This window comes from Piliocolobus tephrosceles, chromosome 14 (genome assembly GCF_002776525.5).
Source record: "Piliocolobus tephrosceles isolate RC106 chromosome 14, ASM277652v3, whole genome shotgun sequence".
Taxonomy (NCBI): domain Eukaryota; kingdom Metazoa; phylum Chordata; class Mammalia; order Primates; family Cercopithecidae; genus Piliocolobus; species Piliocolobus tephrosceles.
Window position 1 is genome coordinate 101,516,264 of NC_045447.1, and position 7,593 is coordinate 101,523,856.

At 48.5% G+C, this 7,593-nt stretch overlaps 1 pseudogene; it reads right to left on the minus strand.

The window, feature by feature from the left end:
* Positions 1–3,165: 3,165 nt before the first annotated feature.
* Positions 3,166–5,567, minus strand: LOC111554166 (annotated as a pseudogene).
* Between the last annotated feature and the right edge of the window lie 2,026 nt (positions 5,568–7,593).

Here is a 7,593-nt window from a genome sequence, read left to right on the forward strand (position 1 = left end):
CTTACCAATTAAACAGCCAGTCCACTCACCACTAAGTAGATCCCACTGGTTGCTTGATGATTGCTGCTGATGTGGTCCTCCCTCCCCAACAACAAACATAAAGGAAAGGAAGGTTTGGGGCCAACACTGAAGGGGGAGGGGCACACTAGTGCAAATGACACCAGACACGACTTTATTCCCTGTCAAACATTTGTCATCATGTAGACACAGCCAAGGTGAACTAAAGCAGGGTTGGAACACTCGGTACATTCATGACTATTTTCATTCTTTAAAAAGTTACTAACAGAGAAACCAATGAACCCTACCACCTAGTTCACTCAACATCAAAACATGCCTGTGCTAATTTTTTAGTCCTTGGAATACAGAAAAAAAAAAAAAAAAAAAAAATTCCAAAGAACAAACAAGTAAAAACCAAAGAATTTAGACAGGGAGAAGGAAAGGGATTGCCAACAGATTTCATGGAACACATTAAATTTTGAAAAAATATCAGTATTTTGTACTTCTGTTGCTTCATGTAAAAAGTTTAAAATAAAAAAAAAAAATGCCCACTGGAGCCACCTGTACGGATGGAGAAGTGAGGACATGATATAGACAGGGCACAGGACCTGCAGGCGTTTCTTGACAACAGTCCAGAGGGACGGGAATAGTTCCCAGGATGTGTCCATTTCGCTTCACAGAAAGGGACTGTAAGATTTTGGGGAAGACACCCTACACGTGAAAGGTATTAAGAAAATCATCACTGAAATATGGTTTCCAAAAATTGAGCATGCTCTAGGTTACAGACAGACATATTTAATTCCTAGAACTTGTTGAACTTCTCTGACATGGGTAGATGGGAATTTCAAAAAAGTTACAATAAATGATTGTGCTTCTAAAGTTGCAAGGTCAACATTTCACCCTCTAGAAGGCAGGGCACTTCATGGCTTGGAGTCTTCTTCTTTACATCCTAGAAACCAGAACAAATTTCATGGGACACCTCACCCCCAACAACCAGCGGGGCAGGTGGGGAGAGGGCCACAGCTGTCTTTGGGTAGGGCACGTGTGTGTGCGTGCTGTGGGCATGTGCTGGAGAGACTAAGGCGTAGAGAAGGGCCCAAGCGATGAGAGAAAGTGAGTCTCCTGGCTGCTCCAGTCCTTTCTTTCCAGGCACAAAGAAGTTGAACTTAGTGTTTGTGTAGGCCCCCTTCATCGTACTTCAGCTTTTAGTAAGCAGTGTGTGTGTGCATGAGTAGCTGTGTGTGACAGAGTAAGAAGTCCCTGTGCCTTTCTAGATTTCAATAACTCAGGTTTGTAGTTTCAACAGAAATAATCGGTAAGTGACACAAGAGCAAATTTACTAGATTAGCAACTTTACATTGCTTAAAATCTGATGTTATATTTTTAAAAATGTCCTTGGGTACAGGCAGAATTATGTCATATGGCCACTGGAACTGAAGTCCTTACCAGCTGTATGAAGAATATTCAGATTGTTTCTGTTATCTCTGCATTTTAAAGTAACAAAATACTAAGCCATTAGGTTATTGAACCTGTAATATTCCCACAGGGGTTTTATGTCTACGCCGTGTGATTCAATTAATTTTCCTGGACTCTGGTTAGGCTGTTTCCTTTCCGTCTTAGGCATTTGGCCCCCAAAGTTAGGTAGGTAAAAGTGTCATTTTTAAAGATTTTACCTGTTGGGGAATTTCCTGGTTGGTGCTCCTGGAAAACATCCAGCTGGCCTGCAGGAGTCTGACATTCCCAGTCAGTGGGGCGAGAAGACGTGTGTCTCCCAGAGCCGAGGGGTGGCCAGGTGGAGGACAGCAGGACTTTCTAGGGGGTCCAAGGGGGAAGTTCTGAGTGGACCCTGGGAAAGGACATGGATGCCCCGTCTGAGATGACCTGTGTCCTTCCAATGCCTGGGATCCCCAAGAGGGGCCCCGACATGGGCCCACCCTGAGGAATGAGGATGTGGTGCTGCCTGGAGGAGCTAACACTGAGGTTTGGGGAAGTCACCCCACAGCTCCCAGAACCCAGAATCTCCAACAGGCAACCATATGTGGAGAGGGAATGGGGACAGTGGAAGGACACAGCTCGAATGAAGACATGCGGACATGTTCCATGGCTTTCTACGTTCATATCATCATCATCGAGTGTCCTCCTTTACAGAGTGAGCACATTTTACCCACATGCCTGATGGACACGTGCCTGATGGAAGCCTTCCGAGGCACCAGAGCAGAAGGGAAAGCTTGCACATGGTCGCAAAGGACTTCACACTATTCCATCCCCTCTACTGCCATCCAGGAGTCTACTGCCTCTTGACTCTTCCAGAATCAGATGTAAAAGACAGGGTCGGTAAAATCAGTATCCATGCCACCTGAAGCTATGATTAGCCATTGTACACGAACATGGCACCTTTATTTATTTATTTATTATTTATTTTGGGATGGAGTTTTGCTCTTGTTGCCCAGGCTGGAGTGCAGTGGTGCTATATCAGCTCACTGCAACCTCTACCTTCTGAGTTCAAGAGATTCTCCTGTCAGCCTCCCAAGTAGCTGGGATTACAGGCACCCGCCACCAGGCCCGGCTAATTTTTGCTTGTTTTTTAGTAGAGATGGGGTTTCACCATGTTGACCAGGCTGTTCCTGAACTGCTGACCTTAGGTAATCCACCTGCCTTGGCCTACCAAAGTGCTGGGATTACAGGCGTGAGCCACTGCACCCGGCCTGAAGATGGCACTTTTTAAAAGATTTTTTTCTAAGTAAAATGGCCCCCAAAGAGCCCAATGATTTTTTTAAGGGTTTCTTTTTAATTTAAAAAAAATTGGATAAAAATGGAAGCTGTAAAATATGGGAAGAGGAGCAAAAGAGCTGCTGAGTTTGCATTTGAAGTTGTGAGGGGCTGGGGAGGACACGACTAGGGGGAGAGGGCCCCTACCCACTGGTCCCTGCTCTCACAGCTCACGCTCCTGGCACTCAGGCTGCACTGCCAGGGAACGCAGGACAGAAGTCGTAAGGACAAGAGACCAAACTCAAGGCTTCTTTCTTGTGGTTGGTTGGGTGTGTACGTGTGCAAGAGTAATAAGCCACACCCCATGGACATAAGGTGCCTATCTGTGGATGCCATAGGCATGCTCCTGAGCATCGCTCAGTCTCTGGTGCCCCTGAGTCTCTGGGCAGGCCACGGCTTTCACTTCTCCACTTTCTTGGCTTTCTTGAGGATGTTGCATTTTTTCCTGTTAGGGCAACGGCACCGCTCGTCGATGCTGGGGATACATTTGCAGTGCCACACCTTCTCCACGGGGTAGATGGCGTCCACGTTGTGGCAGATGAGCCGCAGCTGCGTGGGGTCCAGCTGCTTCTTGTTGCAAGCCCAGGAATGGTTGTACTGCAGCTGGAGGTTTTTGGTGGTGGAGGAGCCCTGCGGCAATGTTGCCCACAGAGAGGCTCTGCTGCACGATCTCGCGCACCTCATTGTCAGACAGCAGGTAGGGAGAGGGCACCGGGAAGCTGGGTGAGGGACCACCACCTTGTCCAAGGGGATCTTGCAAAAGTCCTTGCTGCTCCTCTCGGGGGCAGTGGGGGACCCTCAAACTCCTCCTCAAACCTTTTGGGGTTGACTGCGTAGCTCCTCATGTCTCTGCACTCGGGGCCAACACATGGACCTTGCACCGCTGCTGGTAGGAGCGCCTCTGCTCGTGTCCCGGCGTGGGCAGCGTTTGTCCAGTTTGCCAGTGAACTCCAGGGTCCAGAAGCAGTTGTTTTTGGTGCGGAGGTAGCCTAGGTGCACATAGTGGTGAATGAACTTGATGCAGGATGGGTCCAGCTACTTCTTGCCCAGGGAGCCGCTGCAGCTGTACTGCTTGTGCAGGTGCTCATGGGTGAAGAGCTTGGGGAACAGGGGCACCAGCAGGCACGAGGCGAAGTTGCTGATGGACGGGCTGCTCTCGTAGATACTGCGCAATGCTCCTTGCTGAGCAGGCAGTCGGCGCCGGGCACCTCCAAGTTGGGTTGGGGGATCTCCAATTTGTCCAAGTCAATGGGTACCAGCCAGATCTTCTTGGAGCAGGGCTGCTTGCGCTCGAAGCTATCCTCCACCTTGATTACTGAGACGTCAGTGGGCAGGCTAGAGGAGTCATAGCAGTCATCGCTTGGGGGGCTCGCCTTTGCTGCTCGGGTCCAGCCCCAGACCCTGGAGCTTGTCGTTGATGCGCTGGGCGCACTGCTGCAGCCAGGCCTCCTCCTGCATGTGGGGGAAGTAGACTTCCGTGTAGTTGTGGATGATCTGCAGCCTCTGCGGAGCCTCTGCGGGTGCAGCTCCTGCTTGCCGCTGTCCCCGTGGCAGCTGTCCTGCTCGCCCAGCTTGCGGTGGTCAAAGAGCTCAGGGAAGAGCCAGTGGAGGAGGAAGACGGCAAACTCGCCGGGTGAAGAGGCTTCATCCAGGAACTCGGTGGTCCACCACGTGGTCTGAGGGGATGGTGCTACTCCGGTCCAGAGACAGGCCCTCCTCCTCGTCTTTGTGGTCCAGGAAGTGGCCGGGGTCCACTGCTTGGCCTCAAAGAAGCTGGCAGCCTGGCCATCGGGCTGGCTGTTCTCCATCTCCCACTGGGCCCAGAAGCGACTGAAGAAGTTACTCAGCTGGGGCAAGCACTCGGCCTGTCCCACAGCCGTGTCCTTCACTGAGGGGTAGTAGACCTCCATGTAGTTGTGGATGTTCTGCAGATGCAGTGACTCCAGCTTATGCTTGGCCTCAAAGCCGCAGGCATTGCAGCCTCGGGAGAAGTCGACTGTGGCTGATGAGCTTGGGGAAGAGCTGCACCAGCAGGAAGCAGGCCAGGGCCTCGCCTGACAGGCTCTGGTCCACAGTCTGCTTGAGCTCCGCCGCCCGTGAGCTGCTATGGGGTAGTTGGGGCAGCTGGAATTTGGCCACCATCTCAGTGTGGTTCACCTTCATGGACAGCAGGTCCACTTTGCTGTGCAGCTGGGACCTGTTGGACGTGAGGGTGTTGAGCATGTAGAATATCTTCTGGATCAGGAAGTAGATGTTAGGATCACTGTTGGTGGCCGCCCCAGTGCTGCCACAGTCCCACTTCTGTGGCTCATTCAGGAGCCTAAGTGGCAAGGGACTGTTGCTGGCATTTGCCTTCTGGAAGAGCTCATACATGTTTAGCAGGTCCCCTGAGAGAGGATTCTTCTTCTCCATGACCTTGTGTGAGATGCCATACAGAGGCTTCTTGTAGTAAGGGGTGGTGGCGTGGTTGCAGGGCTCCTCCTTGCCTGGCCACACAGAGCCCGAGCTCCTGCCCTGTCAGCCTGCTCTCCATTGCCTTGGCAGGGCGAGCTGTTCTCAGGTTCCACATGCCTTCTAGGAGTGCCGCTGGGATCAGCTGCCTCCTCTTCATGCTGGGGACGGAGTCTGGGGGCCACTGCTGACCTGCCAAGTCCTGGAGGGCAGTGAAGACGCTGTCCAGAGGGTGCTTCTCAGAAGTCCTGGAATTCATAGAGCAGCCTAGAGCAGCATCTTCGGCCTCTGTCTCCACTCTCACTTCTTAGAAGTTCTTCTACATCTTCACTGAATTCAGTTGAGTTCATCTTCTGTTCCACTGGGACTCCAGTTCTGTACTTTGCTGGGCAGCCTGAGGCAAGTTTGGGCACCAAGTGGTGGGGAGGGTGCAGGGCCGGGGAGTGGGGGAAGCACACAAAGGGCCTGGCCAGGGCAACTGGGGGAGGTGCCGGGGGCAGCAGACAACCAGGCGTCATGTATTTCCCCTCTCTTTGTGAGTGTCTGTGTCCTGCGCTGTCATGTGATGTGACAGGACTCCATGTGTCATTTCCACACAGGGACACAGGAGCCCTTGCTGCAGTGGAACTGCAGACCCTCCGCCCACACCTCTGGTCCACACTTCCCCGTCAGTGGGGCACATGCAGGCTATTTCCTTCTTATTTATTTATTTTTTATTATTTTTTTCCTAGACTGCTCAGCAGAATAGGTTAATTTCATGTATATATATGGGTTTTGGAAATTTTAATTATATATTTCTAGGGTTCTTGCATATACTTGGGTTGTATATTTGTGAGTAGCATGGATATATATAAGGGTATTTTTAAATAGGAGTTGTTTTAGGATGCTTTGGGGGTGAAAGCATATGCATAGTTTATGATGTGATAGAGTTTAGAGGTATTGATTAAGGAAGTGTTTTATGAATTTTGTCAAATGTATTTTCTGCAATAATTGATATTTTTCCTTTATTCTATCAATGTGGTATATTGCACTGATTGATTTTCAGTGCATTGAAACCATCTTTGTTGAATGGTGTTGAACTATCAGTACCATTGATGTTGAACCATCTTTGCTTTCCAGGAATATATCCCACTTAGTCCTGGTGGATAATCTTTTAATGCACTGTTGAATTTGGTTTGCTAGTATTTTGTTGAGAATTTTTGAATCAATATTTATAAGGGATATTGTTCACTAGTGTTCTCTTCTTGCAGTGTCTTTGGCTTTGGTATCAGACAATGCTGGCCTTGTAGAGTGAGTTTGGAAGTATTACCTCCTCTTCAATTTATTGGAACAGTTTGAGGAGGATTGATATTAATTCTTCCCTAAATGTTGGTAGAATATACCAGTAAAGTCATCTAGTCCTGGGCTTTTCTTGGTTCGAAAGTTTTTGATTACTAATTCAATCACCTGATGAGTTATAGGCTTCAGAGTTTCCATTTCTTTGTGATTCAACATTGGTAGATTGTGTTTTTGTAGTATTTGTCTATTTCATGTAGATATCCGTTTGCTGACATACAATCATTCATAGTTCTCTCTTGTAATCTTTTTTATTTATGTGAAATCAGCAATATCCCCTCTTTCATTTTGAATTTTAGTTGTCTTCTCTCGGGGAACCTTGCTAAAGATTTGTTAGTTTTTTTTCTTTCTTTTGAGACAGAGTCTCGCTCTATTGCCCAGACTGGAGTGCAGTGGCGTGATCTCAGCACACTGCATGCTCTGCCTCCCAGGTTCGAGCAATTCAGCCCCCTGAGTAGCTGGGACTACAGGTGCATGCCATAATGCCCGGCTAATTTTTGTATTTTTAGTAGAGATGGGATTTCACCATATTGGCCAGGCTGGTCTCGAACTCCTGACCTCAGGTGATCCACCCACCTTGGCCTCCCAAAGTGCTGGGATTACAGGCATGAGCCACCGTGCCCGGCCCCAGTATCTACCTTTTAATGGGACTGTTTAGATGGGCCATTCACATTTGATATTATTGTCATAACTGAGCTTAATTCGACCATTCTAATAATTTGCTTCCTGTTTGTCCCATCTTCTGTTCATTCCCATTTCTGTCTTTTTCTGCCTGCTTTTGAATGAGTAGGTTTTTTTTTTTTTTTCCAACTTTTATTTTAGATTCAGGATGTACATATGCAGGTTTGTTCCAAAAGTATATAGTGTGATGCTGAGGTTTAGAGTATGATTGACTCTATTATCCAGGAATTGAGCACAGTATCCAGCAGTTACTTTTTCAGCCCTTGTTCTCCTCTCTGTACCTCATCCTGTTCCCCAGTGTCTATTGTTCCTACCTTTTTGTCCATGTGTACCTAATGTTTCACTCCCACTTGTAAATGA